Source organism: Anser brachyrhynchus (genome assembly GCF_964034855.1).
Source record: "Anser brachyrhynchus genome assembly, chromosome: 16".
Taxonomy (NCBI): Eukaryota; Metazoa; Chordata; class Aves; order Anseriformes; family Anatidae; genus Anser; species Anser brachyrhynchus.
In genome coordinates, this window is record NC_137734.1 from 6,932,221 (window position 1) to 6,952,762 (window position 20,542).

The window sequence follows — 20,542 nt, forward strand, 5'->3', positions numbered from 1 at the left end:
AGAGAGGGAATGGAGATGGACCTGGAGCTATGCAGTAATGTCAAGAGGCGGAAACCAGCTCTTCCATATTTCCCTCCACTCTCAAAGGCCATTTCTAGAAATAAGTGCTCCAGAGGGCATTATGTAAAAGCTGAAACTACAAAGCTAATTTTATTTATTTGTTTGTTTTAAATATTCAGAAATTCAATTGACTGATGCTTTTGAATACTTCACCCGTTAACAAATAACTGTGCCCTGGAAGCTTGAAAACTACCTTGCTCACACATTGAGGGAGTGAGAATTAGCAACCTGATGTTTCAGCATGTTGAATAATTTTTTTTTCCCCTCTCACATAATCTCTTACCTTAAAATGTCTTTGAGAGTTTAAAAACAAACCCACCCAGTTTCTTCACAAGAGGAAACCATCACTTCATTCCGCTAGGCAGAGAAAAGAAAAGTTCAGAAGACTTCTGTAGGTCAAGTGTCAGCTCTCTCTGGCTTTTCTTCTCTTGCTTTAAGTTCTCCAAACAGCAATCAATATTTGCTGTAAAACCCAGTCCTGAACAGGTGAGTTAAGGATGGAGTTTCATTAATTGAATCCCTCTGTGTCCCTTCCTGTTTATTTGCTCAGATCAGATCTTAGAGGTTAGCTGAGCCTTCAGTTTTCTGTGTGTTTGTTTTAAGGATCACATAACTTTGTGTTCTCCACAGAAATAAGAATGACATTCCTAATTACCATGGTAAGCAATCACATTAAGTTAGAAGATGCCTTTTAGTCATCTGTTTACAGCTGATCTTTGACAACGTACCTTGAGCAGTGGCACAGACAACCAGGAAGCCCTTCAAGGTTCAGAGGGGAAAAAGCTTGGGACAGTGCACTTGATCAATGTCACGACGAGTGTCAAGAGATGGTCATTACTGCCCTGTAGATTTATTGCTTAGGTCAAAGCAAATTACTTTCTCTCTTCAAGCTTTTTCCTGGCTATGTTTTTAATCTCTGTCCTTCTCTCTCTGCTATGGAGCAGGCTGACTGTGGGACTAGGGATTCTCTTTGGTCAATGGCCAGAAATGTTGGCAAAACATCCCCTAGAAATCAGAACAAAGGTATCTTCCATTCTAAGAAATTTTATTCCCCATTCTCTCCAAGCACAAGCTCATACCTAAAAATAAAGGGAAGAGACATTTATTTTGCTAGCACAAGTTCAGTAGCACAGTTATGCTTTTACATGGTAAAGCCTCTTTGACGTGGCAGCGCAGTACCACATTGCTTAGAAATAAACACCCAGCAAAAGTGCAAGACGAAGAGATTGCACACAGCTAACACATTAAGTGCCAGTCATCTTTCTGTAAAAGCCTACTGCACTGCAAAATCCGTGCTGGAGAAAAGTCTGTCTTGTTCTCAGGTTCAAAAAAACAACGCTCATACCACCCCTCTTTACTTTTATAAATATAGGCATAGATATTCGCAAAGAGAAAATCTGGAGAGTATTTCAATAGCAAAAAAGAGTCAGACTTTCAAAACATAAATATGTTTTGATAAACCTGAGGGAACATAAAACACATTTGATTGCATTTTTCCCTTTATTTCTTTCATGAATCTTATGTGATTAGTCAAATAAGTAAATCCTATCACTTGTCATTGTGCAGGGCTTTTCCCCCCATCAAACCTGGGATTACTCATACATCAGGCAGTCCAGACGTGACCTGCAACACAGCTACTGCAGGGTTTCCAACTTCGTTTTTACGGAAAAAAACATACAAAATATCTATTGAATTTGGTGGGAGACACAAGGAACTATTAGGAAAGAGGATGAAAAAAAAAATCAGAACTAATTGTCGGTTTAAGGAATAGTTTAAAGGAAGGCATAGAAATGCTGAAAGGCATATAGACTGTACTTTGAAACATGAAAAGTAACATCTGCAGTCAGGCTTTCAAAAAAAAAAAATGAAAAAACACAGGGACTAGAACAGCGTACCTGTATTTCTGACTATGCCGATATAAATATACCTCCAGAATTTTTCCCCCTTGTAAGCAAGTTTCATGTCAGACAGGCAACAAAATATAAAGAAAACATAAGAATATTTGATTCTGTATCTGTCACCACAAGAACAACAAAATTGGCTTTCCATGTTTACAGCCCATATTTCTGACAGTTTTTCCACTAAATTATGCTGAGCATCAAAGTCCTCCAGGTTTCTTTTATTCCAAAATTTTGAGGTTTACCATTAGTTTCCATTAACAGTTTATAGAGATACTGTAAATGGAGAAGAATCCTAAAAAAACAACCTTCCAGAGGCACTACAAGGTCTTTGCTCCAAAGAGCAACTTTCACGTACAAAGTGTTAAATTTCCACGTATTCATTCAAGTTGAACAGGAACAGAAAGCCAAGTATATAAGACAGTAGACAATAAGTTCAAATATACGGGCAAGACAAATGCTCTGTTAACTCACAATTCCCTCTGTAGGCTTATAACATAGAAGTACATTTTATAAATAGAGTATTCAAACTGAAAAGAGACGGGATTTCATCTTTACAAAGGTCAGGCATTGATGTCACCCAAATGCCTCTTACTTTGGGCACTACCTCTCTGACGGGCACATCCAGAGGATGGTGTGGGCACCGTAACCCAACCCATGTCCTCTGAGTTCTCCTCCAGTGCAGTGGCACATTGTGGATATTACCCATGGTTTCCCAGTCTTAAAACAGTCAACAAATACTGGATCTAGCAGAATCAGTAAGCCTAAGCATGTGCAAACTAAGAAACAAATTAACGGCAAAAAGCTCCCCATTTCTTACTTGGTTATTAGGAACGGCATGTCGTTCTCAGGGATTTTGTACTTTTATATCAAAAGCAAATCCCTCTAGACATAGCTAGAAGTTTTTGGTTTCAGTTTTCTTTTTTTTTTCTTTTTTTTTTTTAATAAAAAAAAGCAGAACTAGATTTGATTGACCATATTCCAAGTTTATAGCGTTTCACTTTTTCCAGAAGTTGAGGTGTACCAGATTCGCTGGTGACTTTCATTAACTCTTCAGTTTGACTGAATTGGTATACATACTGCTTACCCTTCAGGGAGATTTTGGCAGAGGTTTATAGCTCACTAAAATGAAAATTTAAGGCAAAAGCATAAAAAGTAGATTTATTTAAAATGCAAGCGAAGGGTAAACTGGCATGAAAATGATCTAAGCCTAGAAATTTTAATATTTGTGCCCTGCTGATATTGAGGAATAAACATGTAGTGTATAATATGCATTTATTCTATAGGCAGATTGTCCATGTTGCTAAATGCAAAATGTTAATTTTCAGGCACTTATATGTTGACAATCACAAAACTACAAAAAAGCACAGCAGGAATTCTCTGCTATTCTAATATATGGTAAAATATGACTGAGTTATTTGAATTGCACAGGAGGCTGGGGAGCAATAAAATGGGCTTGCAACTAGATTGTATAATGAAGTCCATGGAGGTTGGGTAGAAGTCCAGAAAACTATATTAACATAAAAAATTAATTAAGAAGGCAAAAGCTTCATTCTAGCAATAACTTTCAGGTTTTAGAATATATGTTATTTTGCATAATAAGAGTCAAGTTTTCTAAAGAACTTCAATACAAAATCAAAAAGACCATCTTTTGATAAGGAGAGAGTTTACTTCTTTGTAGCCATATAGCAAAATGAAGCACTAGAAATAAAGAGAATTGTACTTCAGGATGTCTTTTACAGTTTCACGGCCTCAGGAAAACATCATACTTTTGGTTATTGCAGCATCTCTATCTTATTACACTGCTTACAAATGGCCAATGAATAAATAGATTTCTAATCACCAGAGTAGCAAATTCAGGAGCAGTTTCCTGGCAGAATGAGCAGGGATAGGAAACCAAACTGAGTTTTTAAGATTGATCATAGTATTTTTATGATTAGGATTACTTTATGTATCTTCCTATGCAGGCACGGAAATAACTTGCTGTCAAGGAGGTGGCTTTTGGTAAAACTTGTCCAAGTTATTTTTCCCCATCTCTGTGTCAGGTTCTTCTAAAGTTTATTACACCTATTTTACTAATTTCTCCTAGCAGACCACACAACAGAATACAAAAAGAAACAAGGCAACTATGGGTGCACACACCAGCCCAGAAGCCACCTGCATTTCTGAAATGGCAGCTTTGTTGTTGGGAGTATCTGAAAAGGGGAACCAAACTGAAACTCCACGCAAACAACCACTTGAATTTTAACAGCTCAAGCAACATATTCCCACCATGAACTGGAAAGTCTTGGAGTTTAACACACACAGCTGGAATTTTGTTTTGGAACATTATCAAGAGAAAAGGCAAACTTTACAGAGCTAGATGGAAAGCACCTGCAGGGCTTACTGCATATTTTGGTTCCAGCCAGTTTAGGAACATAATTATTAGTTCTTTTTATTACTTTCTAAACCAATTCTATTAGAAAACCTTCCTCACCCCTCTTCCACTAGAAGGAATGAGGAAAGAAAGAAAAAAAAAAGGAAGGAAAACACTATTAGTGCCCTCTTCCTCCCTCACACTCACTTTTTCTGGTAGCAGCAGCAGAGAGCACTGCACCCTTCATGAGATGTAGCCATGAAGGCAGCAAAACAGAGGCCCCAGGCCCCCATCAGGGTTATGGCCAAACCAGCCACTGCCCCCAGCCACACCTGGGGCAGCACAGTCCCCCCCCACAACCCAATCATCCCAAGCTAGCCCTATTATGGTTCTCAGCCCATCCAGAATACTTCCAGGTGACTTTGTTAAGCAGACATCATTAGATATCACTTTAATTACCGCTCTGATTAAGACAACAGCATGCCTAGCTTTCAAGCCAGAGAATTGTAAATAAAAGCAAAGAGACACTTAGCATTGACAATACTTACAGCCTTCTTTGTTCTCAGCCCATTAATCACCGTCTCAGTCTCAGGTTGGGGAGTTTAAGAACAATTTGGCAAGACTATAACTTCAATAAAGCTTAAGAAAAAATAGCCGCTTCTTTTTTAAAATGTATAGATATGCCTTCAGCTACACTTCAGAAATGGTTTAGAATTCATTTCTAAGCCAGAAACTGTAACAATACATCTTATTATTAAATGTGAAACACAGGGATTCTGCTGCCAAATAAATCTCCAGTAGTACAAAGTCCTCCAGGACCGTCTTCTGTTCCACCTCCAAGTTTTTCATCACTTGCTGCCTAAGGCCCAATTCCTGCAGTAACTTTGCCCACCTCCAGAGCCTCTCCCCTCCGCCTTCTCCCTTCCACTCCTATTGTTCGGTTATTTGTTAAATCATTTTTGTCAAGATAATTGGACTTTCCAGAGCCTGATGCACCGATTTAAGGTGAAAGGGACATATTTACTTTCTCACACAGAGCCAGTGAATCAATTTCCCTCCTGGCAGCCTCCCTCTAATAAAATATTTTTCTCTCTTTTTACTTAAAAGCTTATAAATACCTCTTTGGTAGAGAAAGTCTCTAACCTTTGTGCCTCCCTGCTGCACCTTTGTGAATGACAAAATGAACTCACTAAATGTGTAGCCTTCTGAAAGATGAATTGTGTATTTAAACAAGTTTGCCTGTGGCACCCCCTCCCCATTTTGCCTTTGCAGAGCTTACCCATTGCTCTTGCCTCTCACCCCTTACTTGTGCCCACAGCATTTTCTAATGGAGGTGAAAAAAACACCAGGAGCAAATCTTTTTTCTTTCTCTTGAACACAGAACACAGACAAATATCTGCTAACGACAAAGTATATTATTTTCTGCTTCTTGGCTGTTTGTAAGTTTATGATCAATGTTATCAGGGCTGGGTGGATATCTGGAAAAGCAAAATATTTCTATTACACCTGTTGCACTGCAGAATGTCTTGGTGAAAAGATGGTGAAGAATTAAACAGACTTCTTCCATCTTTTTCTGCTTGTACCCCTTTTTTCATTTCAGAGTTATAATGGTAGAAGTATAACATGCTTATCTTTTCCTTGGATATTATATTTCAACAATGGTAAACTCATTTAAGATTAATTTTGTACTGGGAGTGGGGAAAAAAAATACACTTTTTTCTGGAGATGACTAAAGAACCTTTACCTTTGCATTTTTTATAAGGAGAATGGATGGGAAGGGCAAGTGGATAGCTATGGGTTACAAGGAACTCATATGTCTTGAAGTATGCTGAAGTAAACCCTGATGTGAACAGATATTTAGACAGATATTTAAACAACTGAACACCTCTGGCCGTACTTCACCCTCCCCTCTAAAAGCCCCCATTTACGCACACAGACGTGTGCAAATCCATGGTACTAATTCCAATTTTAACATCAGAAGACCCTTTATAACCCAGCTGTAACAGGCCCTGTAGCCCTGCCTTGAAGTCAGTGCTTCCTTTGGAGCACGAAGCTGGACTAGAGACCACCAGAGGTGCCGTCCAGCCTGAACGATTTTGTGTTCAGCCCCTGCAGTAGATGTCCAGGAGGCCCTCGAGCACAGAAGCCACAAATGCCATCTGGCACTACCCGTGTTTGCATCCGTTTACAAAATACATCAGTATTTGTCAGGTAATTGCAATCGGGCCTTTGTGCTGGGAACGCAAGCACTCCTGTGTCCTACCTGGGAAGCCCTGGCTACAAATTGGCATTGGAAAATGGTGCTTCTCATTGTTGCAAAAGCAAACTATCCCTCCCCTCTACGTGGAAATATAAATACATAATGCTTTTGTATGTATTTTGCAGGTAATTATACAATATATATATATCTGTAATAAATTACTAATCAATTATTTTAACCGTGCTTTCTTTTTACTTCACTGACAAACCAGGCAGATCAACTACTACTAAAGTATGCTTTTCTCTCCCAGATATTTTATTTTATATATAAAAATATGTCTGTTTATATATAAAATAGGTCTGTTTGTGTAAACAGACATATATTTGAGCTTGCAAATATTGAGCACTTGATTTTTCTGTGTGAGCATCTCAGCACATTGCTAGAAGAATAAATATCTTATTGAGAAGATTTGCTTATGCAGGTGTGGGTTGTGGGTTTTTTTGTTTGTCGTTGTTCTTCCCCCACCTTCCCCCCAAACAACAGAGATGCTTTCTCATATAAAAGCAAGTTATATTCATTCAATTCCCCTTGTGGATCATTTTTATAAGATGTCTCTGGTGCTATGTCTGAAAGTCTCCTCCTTCCCTTGGCTGATTAAAATCTAATGCTGCAGTTCAGTGCTCAGTTCCAGTAGGACATATAATAAGAAGAAAGGTTTTGTATCTCCTTTTTTTTTTTTTTTTTTCCTTTGCACAGGAGTGGAACATTTACAGTAATGCTCTGCAGTGACCTTCTTCTCCTCATCAAAGATCTTCAGTGGCCATCAGAGTGGCTTACTTACACATAAGCACCTTTAGATTCAGTAATTGTTAGATTATTAGACTTATTTCACTTACTAAAGTTCATAGCTAAAAATTGAGACAAACACCTCATGTCTGTCTGAATCTTCTCTAAAAATGAAATGGGGATATAAAGTAGTTTCTTTCTTTGCATGTTGCAGTCTTTCCAAAAATTGAATTTTTTTCTACCAAACATTTCCACTCTGCCAATTCACTGACAGAGATGTTTATGAAGATTCTTGAAATTATTTTTTGTATCCTTGATGGGAAAAAAGGAAAACTTTTTTTTCATATTGAAAACTCAAAAAAAAGAAAACCAGAAACAACAACAACAAACGTTGTTTTAAACAAACTAGAATAAGTTGTACAATTAGCAAAAAGATAAGAGAGGTTGCACAGTGTCTCATGAATTTTTCCCCAAACAAACCCCAAAGGAAGAACAAAAAAGTACACTTGGTGAACGGAAAGTGACAATGAAGCTCAAAGAACAACAGAGGAACAGGCTTAAATTTGTTTGACGTGATGGTATCATCTGCAATACCCTTCTCATGCTGCAAGGCAGTTGCCAACTAGTTTTATTGCATCACCAAGAAAGGTAAAGATGGTTGGGAGAAGTGATAGGAAGTGATTCTAAGGTTATGCACCAAAAAAAGACCTCCCCAAAACCCAAAAAAACAGTAACCTCAAATTAACTGGGATTAAACCATTAACTCCACTGAGATTGCAGCTTTTATTTACACTACACAGAAGTCAAGGGTGTAATAACCATTTTATTAGCATGGATTTTCAGTCCTTTTGTAAGTGTGTGTCATAGACTTAATGCTAAGTAGATGTACAAGTTCAGAGTGTTAATTATTCATTCAGCAGAAGCACAAACAAAACCTAATTGGAATGAGGCACACCATTGTTGCCAGTGACCTTTTTTGGTGTAATTACAAGTCCCTGCCTAGGCTTCTTCATTGAATTTCTGTTAAGTTTTTCATATATTTAACTCCAAGTTCTTTAAAATCTTTTCTGTCGTAGATAGTTTGTGCTGAAAAAAATGAATACACTTCATAAGAAAAGGTTCTATCTCCTAAACCTTCCTCTTTTTTTTTCCTTTTTTTCTTTTTTTTTATTTTTTTTCTTTTTTTTTCTTTTTTTTCTAAACAGAGTACACAGAAAACAGTACCTTGGTGTTTTCAATGCTCAAGTTGCAATGCTATTCAGCTCCTACTGAACTTCCTTTTCAAGGAGTGAGGAATTTTAAAGCTTAAGAAGGGTAATTTAGAGCAGACAAAAGTTAAGATACTCATCTATGAAAAACTTTTTAAAGTTTTATCCTTTAGTTTTAATGTTACTCCATATCATATAGAGTACATAATGGTCAAATCTCCTGATATGTCAGGGAAACATTTTTTTTTATATAAATTATTTCTTGGTTCTGTTTAAAAGCAAAAGTGAACATTAGCTTTGAAAACAATATATTTTTTTTAATTAATTCTTTTAGATCTGACTATCCTGAAGATGAGGCAGACTCTCTTCCATGGAAAGTTAAGGCCTTGATTCAGCAAAGCACATCCTCACACCCTTACCTGTATATCAGGTTCTTGTTGAGTTCACCAACACCAGTCAAATACTTAAAGGTAGGCACAGACTTAAGTGCTTTGCAGAAGCAACGGTCTCTCTGACTAAATCTGATTTGTATTTTTTTTTGTTTTCCTTTTTTTCTCTTGTTTGTTTTGTTTAATTTGTTTATCCTGCTCAGTTTGTGGAAGGATAAGCATTTAATAACCTTTTGTACAGCAAATGCTATGCTTTAGCAGCAAGAATTCATAGGCAACCATGAATAATATGAAACTGCCTGTAATGAAATGCTAAGTATAATTTAGCAAAAACTTTACTTAATAAAGCCATGTACAACCACATACACAGGCCTTTGTAACAAAGAATGGATATTACTAAGAAATAATAATAAAAAAGATGATTCTTGGAGTGATGATGCAATGAAACAATATACTCATTAGTTGATTTGGTAACTCTTTTCCTGAAGATTTTTACTCTTTAAGAGAAAGGGCAGAATTTCATAATTTGTAGAATTTCTATGCATTAGAAGGATAGCCATTTTGTTACAAAACAATAAGATAAAACAAGAATAATTAAGAATTAGGAACAGCTTTAGTTTAATCAGCTCTTAGTTTAAAAAAAAAAAGTATCAGCATGCATATCTGGGCTGATTTATAGGGATTAGAGATAAGCATTAAAATTTTTTTTTAATTTTTTTTTTTAAGGAAGCTCTATACATATTGAAACACGTTAAAAGACATGCTACACTGCTACACCGAAACCAGCAAAATACAACATAAAATTTCCTATAAATTGTTATGCTTTTTAAGAGAGGATTTAATACAAACAATCAAAAGCTTAAGAAAGTATTTTAAACATGAGGAAATGAAAGAACTGAAAGTGGTACGATAAATGCTACCAAATGTGCTTTAAAATATTTTTTTTGCAAAATTTGTTTGAATTTTTCATTTGTGTCAGGGAAAAAAAAAGTTTATTCAGTGGAGAAAAATACCATCAATTTTTTCAACACTAACAAGTTTTAAAAAGTAAATAAACTAAAAACATGACTTGTTAAGAATCTAAACAGCAAGCAATGGCATAGCATGCCTGACTAAATTTATGCCTTATGATTCTTTAAACAAATTCACATAATTAGCTGTGATTATGCACTACAGAATGAGATTTTGATTTAGAGTAGAATCAATGCAGTGTAGGGCTAGATCTTGAAAACAGGTTGATACACAGGCACTACAGAAAGTTTGGAGCTTTACAGTAAATGTTTGCCAAAAGAAGACCTTGGATAATATAATTCATCCATTTTAATGTCTCCTTCTTCATAATAAACTGACTGTGAAACTGCAGCACAATAGCCATTGGCCAAGAGAACTGCTGTGAATCTTAACTGATCAACGTGTATATTATGATTAAGAATAAATACAAGAACAAATTACAAAAATAAAAATTTAGGTTTAAAGCCAGAAGTCCCATTTAAATAGCTTTTAGTATTATTCCAGATCTGCACATTTAAACTAATTATATAATTAATATGCTGGTGGGAATATGAAACATATTATTTTTTGATGTTCAGTATTTACATTATTTTAGCAACTAAAGTCCTCAGGTTGAGTATTCATTGGAATCATTGGAATCATCATATGTCATTGTTTCGCCATCTTATGATACAAACAGAAGCTGTTTTTTCTCATTAAAACAAAATGTAAAAGCAAAATGTAAAGCCAAAACCACAGTATTTCCTCCAAAACTTGAACTAAGTGATGTCATTTTACTGTGGAAGTGCCATTAGATGTGACAGGCTGAGGCTTATTTACACTTGGCTTTGTTTGTTCTGGCACTTTTTTTTTTTTTTTCCACTGGCCTTTTTTTAAGCAACTTCCTTACCTTGTTTTCTTATTTGTCTTTTTTTTTCTTTTTTTCTTTAGCTGTTCTTCCTCTTCTTGAACTAACCCCCTGCTTAGTTTTCTTTCAACTTCTGGGCCTAGCTCAGTATGACTGCGGCCTAGGTTGAGCATGGCTGCGGCCTAGGCCCATTGTTGGCACAGCAGCTGTAGGCGGCCTGGGCCCGGCCCTGCAGGGCAGGAGCCCATGGCAGGGGGGTTGGAATTAGATGATCTTTAAGGTCTCTACCAATCCAAACCATTGTATGAGTCTATGATATTTGGCGTTCTGTCATTGTTGAGAGACTCATAGCTATGAGTTTCTCGATGCCTTTTTTGTGTCTCGTACAGGACTGGTTGTGCACGATGTGGGTCTTGGACTTGGTCATGGCTCCACAAGGCTCTGCTCTTTAAAGGAAAATGTTCATAAAGCCCAAACCATCCTATTTTCTCCAAATATTGAAGTGATGTCATTTTTGGCATTCTGTCATTGTTGTCGTACATTCTGTGAGGGTATTTGAAGATCTTCCTGCAGTAGATGGAAGCAAGTGTGTTCTTTTCCAAGTTAGTAATTATCTTTTTAGCCATTAGAGACTTCTGACACGTAGACAGCCTCTCAGCAATTAGCAACAGGGCTGCTGTCAGCTCCTGTGCCGTGGCAGCAGTGGGAGATGCAGCAGCACCTGTACACCCACCTCACGGGACACAAGGCTGGGGAGAACAGGGCAAGGCAGGTGCACTTTGACTTGGATGCACTGGGTTGGCAGCAAGAAGGCATCCTCAGAGTCCTCAGAGTCCCCAGACTTGTGAAATATCGTGATTGTCATCATAAGTAATGGTGTTTATTGACTCTGTGATCTCACATGCAGCCTTGCATCATTAACGAAAGCACTATAATTTTGAGAAAGTTTCTGGTAGGGGGATTCTGCCCACTGTGTGGCATCTGCAAGATCGATTGTTAGCATCGTATTATTTGTAAGGTCAACGTAGAGGTAAAATTTATTGCACTGGCTATGGATTTCAATGTTTTGTAAATATTATTGAGTTCCTAATGTTTCCCATACAGATGAAGAAAGAGGAAATACCAATCATCTGAAATGGAGGTTACATCTATTAACAGATCCATATTTTACCAGGATGACATCACATTTTTGCACAGTAACATTTCCTCTTCCTCTGCCAGGCAGTCTAACCATGAGCCATTCTTCTACTTTTTTGTTGTACCTCAGAGCCAAATATGTAATGAAATAACTGGATGCACAATGAATATTTTCAAATGCCTGTACTGTATAGGACACGAGGACAATGAAGTGACCTGCAAGCAGATGAAACTGTCAACACCATGTAAAAGTAGCATTCTCCTAGCTTGGTCCTGCACTAATATACATTGGCACTGAGGAAGAGCAGAATTCACAACAGAAAAACTGGGCTGAACTCTCTACTGGAGTGAATGCACCCAATATTCAACAGGGATTTAAACAACCAGGGTATGACCCAGATCATGAACTACAGCAGCTCAGACATGTTTTTTTTCTAAAGAAATAACCATTAAAAACCAGTTTTGGATTAACACACCCAGGGGCAGATTAGGGAAACTTAAGCCAAGTCACCAGCCATTTCTGGTAGAGATCTCAAAAAGGAGATCTTAACCACACGCACAGGTAAGTGTCCCCAGGAGCTGCTCCAGACAGCTCAGTCTCACTGAGCAGCTTCTCAGGAGGGACTGCCAGAATACTACAAGTTTGACCATACACTGCAACAAATGTGCCAAGCATCAGATGCAGGAAAACTGACCCCTGCACCACTTTGGTGGAGTAACGAGGCTCATCCACATGCAGTCTCCCAGCACTTGTGCCTGATTAGGCACCATAAAAAGTGGGTGTACTTTTAACCTTCTCCACATCTTAGCTGCATAAAAAATGAAATAATTAAAGAAAATAAAATCAAAATGGCTGAAAAAAAAAAAAACCTGCCTTCAAAACCAGAAGGCTAGAACAAATATCTGGAGACGTGGGAAGAAAAAAGCCCAGCCTACCACAAATATTTGCTAATAATGCCAATGGCCTTCTTCTCCCTTGGTGAGCTTAAAAAACCACACAACTAAACTCAGAACATCATCAAATTGAGCTAGACTACTGTACTGGTGAATATTCTCAAAAGATTCACATTACTTTCTCTTTCCTGTTATCAAAAAAAAAAAAAGGCAAGAAATAACACGCTAAATGGCACTTTTCTCCAACTGCATTCACACTTCAAACACTAAAGGTAAAATGCTTAGTGTTTCCGACACAGGAGACAGAAGCACAAGTGTCAGCTGGCTCCAGCTTTGTTTCTCGCTGGAACAAGCTAACTGCTTCTCCAAGCATGGAAACTGAGGCACTAGGTGGACAGGCTGACATACTTCCTAGCCCCATTCTGCATGCATTCAGCTGGCCTAACCCACCCAGCAAAGCCAAGATGTCTGGATGGAGTTTTTACTTCCATGCCTGGGAAGGGGACAATGGACAAAACCAGCTGCTTGCAGGTGAATTTGTGTGGCAGTTGCCTGGCAACTCACAGCAGGAAAGAATTTAAATCCAGCATTAGCAGCTCATTTTAGAGGAGATGAAACTATGCCAGGAGTTTTTATCTGTGGGAACAATGGAAAATAGTTTCTTTGTAAAAATAGTACGTGAAGAATATATCTAAAGCATGCTTCTGTCTAAAGGGAGCCATAATGGGACTTAACATATGCAACAGAAGATGAAACTCAAACACTAATATCAACTCCCTGACATTTGAGTGCAGGTCCAGAATTCCCCAAGTCAAGCAAATAATGTATTGTTCAAATACCACATATATTTTTTAATTAAAAAGACCAGTGTAGCCAAAGCAGGAAAAAGGCTATTGATAAGCCTGGTGGTGGCAGGGTACAGGTCTTCTGAGTTGGTTCTCTTCCACACTGATGTCACCAGGCAGCAGATAACTGCAAAACACTATTTTTTATACCCCAGAACTCTACGGAGAATCATTAACTGTAGATGGACTGAGCTAGAGATGTTAAATATTTTTAGTGACAATATTTTAACTAATAATTTGATTTCTGAAGAAAAAAAAAAAAGGAACACTGAAAACACTGTTTTTTTTTTTTTTGGTTGGTTGGTTTTTTTTTGCCTATTTCTACTAGAGGAAAAAAATACCAATGACAAACAAAAAGGAATAGAATAAATGAAAGGTTTTATTTCAGGGCTATTTTAACCCAAACCAGAATATTTATTTTCACTGAATTGAGTCAGACAGCTTTGTTTTCAATCTGCTTTAATTGAAAGGATGAAAATGAAATATTACATTTTTTTCTCATAAATAATTCCAAATTGTTGGTCCACAAAAGATTGGAAGGTTTCAGCTTTTCTCGTTCTGTGCACAAAACAAATATTTCTATGATGTAAATGTCAAGCTTCATTTAAATCAAAATATATCCTGAACAGCTGCATAGCCATTATGAGAAATTTCAAAGTAGCAGACTCATGATTTGAGCTATTTTCTAACTCACCACTGATTTTCTGTATAGCTTTAGGCTTATTACTAAGGGGATAAATTTTGAAATGCAACTTTTAAATGTCTGTTCTTAGGCATGGAAGATTTAAATTTTAACCAGAGTGGCTGAAAATCACCACCTCTCAGCCTGGAACCTTCCCCTCATAGATACTACGTTTTGCTGAAAAGCGACGTGCTCCCAGGTCCTTCAGCCAGAGGCTGCTTTTGACACTGTACTCACTGAAAGCTGTACTTTAGTTTACCCCTTGGGATTCTCAGGTGTAATTAATTCTAAATTATCAGTGAATAAAAGATGCCATATAAATGCAAAATAATTCATAAAAATAACTCCCACTGACATGAATGTCCTTCCTTGAACCAGGACGTCCTCCGTGATGGCACCTTTCAAAAATATGAGGCTATGGGAAATCTTATGTTTGAATGGCATAACAGTTGGCCTTAATTTGTCTGGCACTGGGATGAAATACCACGACACCCACCACATTCAAATGAGAATTTAAAAAATCTTATAGAGCCTATACAATACTCAGTAGTTCCCTAAAGGTGGGAAACAAGTTGTTGTCTTTCATGAATAAAGGGCAAATGACACACCTGGTTCTGCTCCACAACAGCCAGGCAGAAAGCACCTCTAGGAATAATCCCAATATTTCCAGAATTGTAGGAAAATAAATATTTAAAATTGAAAAGAGATCGTGGTGTCATACATTTATTTTACAAAATAAAGCAGAGAGACAATACAGGAGCAAAGAGAAAAATGAATGAGTAAATGTATTTATTTTTTAAAGTGGGACTTAGGCTTAGGCTTTTTCTGAACTCTGAAAAAACATGACATTATAAATACAATACTCCAATAAGACTTTTCCAAGGTAACTTTCACATCTGCCTTTGGTACCCTTCTTTGTTGCTGTCTCCCAAATAAGCAGGGTTCCCCCACCAATTGCTAGTGCAGGTTAATTAAGATTGCATGTCAATCAAGGGAGGGCAAAAAGAAGGGGGGGGGGGGGGGAAGAAATAATAAAACAAAGAAACGACAAAACCCAAGGCTAATTACAATGGGATGTGGCTTTTGAAAGACATGAAATGTTGTGCACATACCTGAAGTTAATAAAAATATTGAAGATTGAAAGCAGGAACATAACCTATTAAATTTAGCCTCTTTTGAGTGTATGAACAATCAGTACGAACGCTGGAGGTGTATCAGTGTGAAAGATTACAAAATACAGTGACTACAGAAGCAGCCAGGAGTCCTTCCTTCAGCAACACCAGCAGAATAGCACTCCACACCTATCTGGCTCTTTTTATCTAGTCGAAGTCTGTGGTAAGAGGGAGTATTGTTTTATGGAATTCCTAAACCCAGCAAGTTGCTTGTCAGCATATGAACTCCTGGATCCTTGTTGCTGGGGGGATCAGTAATGAGAGAAACCTTCAACTTCTGCCTTTAGCCATATTTAAAATCATTACTTCTCAGAAACAAGTGTAAACCTTACTTCAGCCCCAATACAGTCTTGATTCCTGTTTGGGTTGTAAAGGAAAGATATCTGTTCCTCTTTCAAGAAACCAAAACCTAAGTTACCTATGAGCAAATAATAGCAACACCTACCCGGTACTTTTTAAGCTACTGATAAACCTGCCACTGTGAATATTCAAACTTAATCCATCACAAAATGCCACTCATTCTTTAGCTAAGATCTCCTCTGCTTGGCTTTTAAGAGGTCCAAGACAGCTCTTTAATTTAAACAAGTTTATTTCTGCAGCCTTCATGTAAAAAAAAAAAATAATAATAATAATAAAATAAAGTCATGAACTATGTATTTTCAAAATGCTTATGCTTCTTTATGTTCATCTGTCTAATGCCAGCAGTGGTGCAGGATCAGGGCCGTGCTGGCGATGTGCAAACAGAAGACAGACCTGTTGCTACCATGGCTTGGGGCAAGGAGCCATCCTGCAGCAAAGACAGCACAACGGCATGGTAAATGGCCTCTTGCCAGTCTCCACCAGATGTATTTGTCTTTTTTTGTTAACATATTATGAAAATCTGGGGATAGTCCAGATAACAGAGTAGCCCACAGGCAGCCTCCAGGAAGTTGCTGTAAATCTGAACTCTGCTTTAAATCAGAAAGCTGCTGGGGGTGCTCTTATCTATGGCAAAAGCTGTTTTAACCTCTGGAGCATCACAGAATCTCCTCCAGATCCTTAACACCATCCACTTCTAAGTATGTCTTTGGAACAATCTCATAGCATAACCACACTGAATCATATTTACATTTGTATGTAAAGCTTAAATTAAGAATAACCATGCGTAAACAATGATGTTGCTAGACTTGCTTTAGTACAGGAAAGATTGCCGCAATGCTAACATGGCAGAGCAGCAATTTTTGTTTTACTTGTCCAACAACATTTCAGTGCTTTGCATTCTCATGAGGCTGATCTGAGGGAAAATACCAAAATCATTTGTACACAGCATTTGAAGAGATTGCGGATTTTAAATACGCAGTCATAATTACTAGCATCTACTGGACTAATTCATTTTGATAGTAACACTTGGCAAGGAGCTGCTTTCAAGAGAGCAAAAGAACAACAGTTTACAACTTCCCATTTTAAGATCACTCTGAAAAAGGCTTGTAAAATACACCTGTCTCCATGGTCCTTGAAAACGTACTAAAGAAGTATCAAGGTAGAATAAAAATCCAGATTAATGCAGACTGAAGAATGCACAGCCATGGGAACAGAGCATTGAAGGAAATTGGTATGCTCTCAAGTTGGACACTGAACGTCCCAGGTAAAATCAACAATTAAACTGCCAAAGTCCTTCTTATAGACTTGAAAATACACCAGTAGCTCAGGAAATTAAGCTACTGATAAGTAACAGATCGATTCCTTGGAAGATAATTAAGAGAACTGGCTGCCTTAATCTTGTGCTTTCTCTGCTGGTTACCAAAATATTTGTTTGTAAATAGATGCTTTGTTCTCTAATTAATTTGGCTGATAATGCATGGAGCATAAGTTTATTAGAGGAGCTGATTGGCATTTATTTAGCAAATCCCCATTTTATGAGTTTTACATGTACATTTACATATGCACCTAGCTAAAACTTTTGGCCAAAGAGTTAACTTCCTGAGGAAAAATGTTTAAAAAAAATGCAAAAATGAAGGAATCTTTTTCATTTGTGGCTATTTTAGATGAAAATCCATGACTTTCATTATTTATAAGAGATATGTGCACAAAGGAAACAGAAGAAAGTCAACAACTTCTTCAGAACAGATCTCATTATTTGTCAGGTGTGTATTGACTTTTTTTTTTTAAATTCTAAATTTTCTCCAAGTAGAGCCATTGTTCATTTATATAACTAGCTCACTAGATGTAAAACAAAACAAAGCAAAATAAAAATGAACAAACAAACAGAAAAACCACACCTTTTGGGCATTTTTATTTAAAAGACAGTCTCTATTCAGATGTGCAATTCAGGATCCCCTGTTATTTTTCAAAGGCACCTTGGTATTAGTTTTATGAGGATGCCAAAGAAAATTTACTACACTGGACAGTGACTAAAATCTGCAAAAACAAAAAACAAAACTCTAGAAAAAGGAGATTTAGCTATCTATCACATTGAAAAATCTGTTTTTTAAAGAAGTTCTCACTACACAGAGATTTACGGTATAATCCAGTATAATTGGAAAGTAAAAGCCTTAAGGTCAATAGCAGACTGAAAATCTGACTTGAAATGTATTTACATAACATGGAAAATAGCTGCACTGAAGTGAGATTAGAAGCATATATAAACACCTAAATGCGTACTTAGATAGGCTCATGCATTATAAAGCATCTTTCTGGAGAAGTTCCATGCAGGTTTTACTGTTTCACTTTTTTTCTCCACCAAGGGCACAACAGAGGCACAGAGTGAAGGAGATTTTCTCCTACCCTGCTGTATAATTCTACTTCTTTCATTGTTTGTAATACCTGACTTCAGAGCACGCAAGGACTATCTTGTACCAGACAAGCTTAAAAGCTAGTAGAAAGAGCATCAGAAACATGATTTTGTACTTTTTCCATGCAGGTAACTCCACTTGCTGAAGATAGTTCAATTGCAAACTAAGGGACTAAATTTATGAGAAAATAAGGACCCCTGAACCAAAATCTCTGTTCCGGTAAAGCTGTCAGGTTTTAGACTGGAAGTCAGTAACTATACTGGTGGTATTCATTTTCCCCATAATGACATTTCTTGCAGCCTTATGGCCCAAATTTTAACATCTGGAAACTGTGCTACAACCTCCTATGCCAACACCATAGAATATCCTGAGCTGGGAGGGACCCACAAAGATCAAGTCCAACTTTTCTGCAATTCACTTCCCACAGGCCCAAGAGTTCTGTGATATCTGAGTTGCAAACTCAGATATCAAAAAAATACTAAAGCCCACAAGATAAACCAGCGGATAAATTAGAATTGCCTAAATGTTGCTTTCAAATTTCCTGTAAGCAGGACAGAAACAGTTTAATTTCCCTGAATTTTCAAGCAAAGTAGAAGCACTTGAGTTGCAGAGGGAGTATGTCAAGCCCACAACAGACAATTTGTCCTGAAATTCCAAAGCATAGTGCCATCACGTAGTAACACTCATGCTCTTACAAAGCACTCTGCCTTACTTAAGAAATGAACGGCATGGGTCAGGCACGCAGCTTTGCTTTGTGCCAAAACGGGACTTTCAAGCAATATATTCAGCATACAGCACAGCTTTTTAATGTGCAAAAAGATGTATTTGCAGATTAATAACCTCTAGCACTTTCAGTCTACGTATCCAGGAGGCCACAATTTAACTCAGCTTTCTAATTAGAAGATGTACAATACCACCACCCAACAGTTGTCTTCTTTAGTACTAGTGCATGCTTGCACTGTGACCAACTTGGGCATTGCCAGCCTGGCAATCCTAGCAAATAATTAAAACCCCTACAGTTTATATGAAAAGTGTTAGCATGGTGTTAAGCTGCTTATATTCTGCCACATTTTGGAAAATCTTTAGCGACAATGTGAGAAGAAAGCCAAACAGGAAGAAGAGTAAATCATAGATGACGACACTTGGGAGATGCACAGTAGATGCTCCTGAAAAACATCGCCATGAAAAAATGCAGTCTATAGAACAAAAGAAGCACAGAAGCACAAGCAAAGTTGTATCTTAATTTCTCCATGCAAGTTTACTTTGAATCTGGTGGGAGTTCAAGGTAAACAGTATTCCAACAGAGACAATGCCCACAATATCTGACTGTTAATGAAGCTGAATAAAGCAACTGCATGTTTCAGCTGTCCCAACAAGGCCTGTTACTGACCACAGAGCACCCCAGAGTCCTTGAGAACTCCCTTAACAACACTTCAGTGGTTTCCTTGAAAAGATTTTGTGATGATCTCGAAGCACATTAGCAATCCACTAAGGCTTGTGCTAAATGGGTCACCATTTCATTAATCACTTTCAAGAGGCTGACAAATGTACCCTTCAGGGACCTGAACCACACACCATGGTCCAAAGTTCCAGCTCAGCTATGAGTGTTTTTCAATCGCTGCCCACAGTGAAAGAACTTCTTTTGGTTCAGAATTCAAGTTATAAGGTTATAAGTTAAAAGTAACTTTCCAGCCTTGTGTTGTAACAGAAGTCAGACGATTTTAGCCAGAAACCATGCCACTGCTAGCCTGCAGAATCTGCATGCAATCCTGGAGTCAGCCACAACAACCAACAGAATCACATGCGAGAAACTGAGGAGAACTCAGAGTTCCTCATGTATTGTTTTGTTTGAAATTCTCTGCTCCTTCCCTGTCTTTATTGTCTGCCACCCATGGTTCCTCTAGAATAGCAACCGCCCCTCTTGTATTTGGCAGCTTCCCACCTGTTTCCTAATAACTTCAAATTAGCATAATCTGTTTGTACCTAAAGCAATCTGATTCATTGGAGAACCCTGACTACATAGTTATTTAAAATAATCCTTTCTTCTCTAAAAGATTCCTGCTAACACTTTTAAAACTACAAAAACATCAGTTTCTTGAATATTTTTCATCACTATCATTATGAAGCTCATAAATAAATTGCCTTTTTTTTTTTTTGTAAGAATAATAAGAATCTACTGAAATCAATGAGAATTAATAAGAATCTACTGAAATCAATGAGAATTGGTTCATGGACTATGCACAGAGAAACCAGAACATATATTACACTTGAAAACAAATGCTAACA

General features: G+C 37.4%; 1 protein-coding gene and 1 long non-coding RNA gene across 6 annotated transcripts in view; one reads left to right on the forward strand and one right to left on the reverse strand.

Annotated features, from left to right (window-relative positions):
• The window catches only part of LOC308178967 (uncharacterized protein), a 308,966-nt gene that overhangs the window by 205,260 nt on the left and 83,164 nt on the right, over positions 1–20,542 (reverse strand). The window contains exon 1 of one of the 5 annotated variants that reach the window (XR_013940072.1): positions 4,522–5,733. The exons of 3 other annotated variants lie outside the window; for them this stretch is intronic. The gene's annotated coding sequence lies outside the window, so the exon portion shown is untranslated. Of the gene's footprint in view, positions 1–4,521; positions 5,734–20,542 lie in introns of those variants that run through there. One more of the 5 variants, XR_013940073.1, reaches the window with a different exon arrangement.
• Positions 6,462–8,492, forward strand: LOC308178969. The gene is made up of 2 exons (XR_013940082.1): positions 6,462–6,525; positions 7,271–8,492. It is a non-coding gene; the product is annotated as an uncharacterized lncRNA (long non-coding RNA).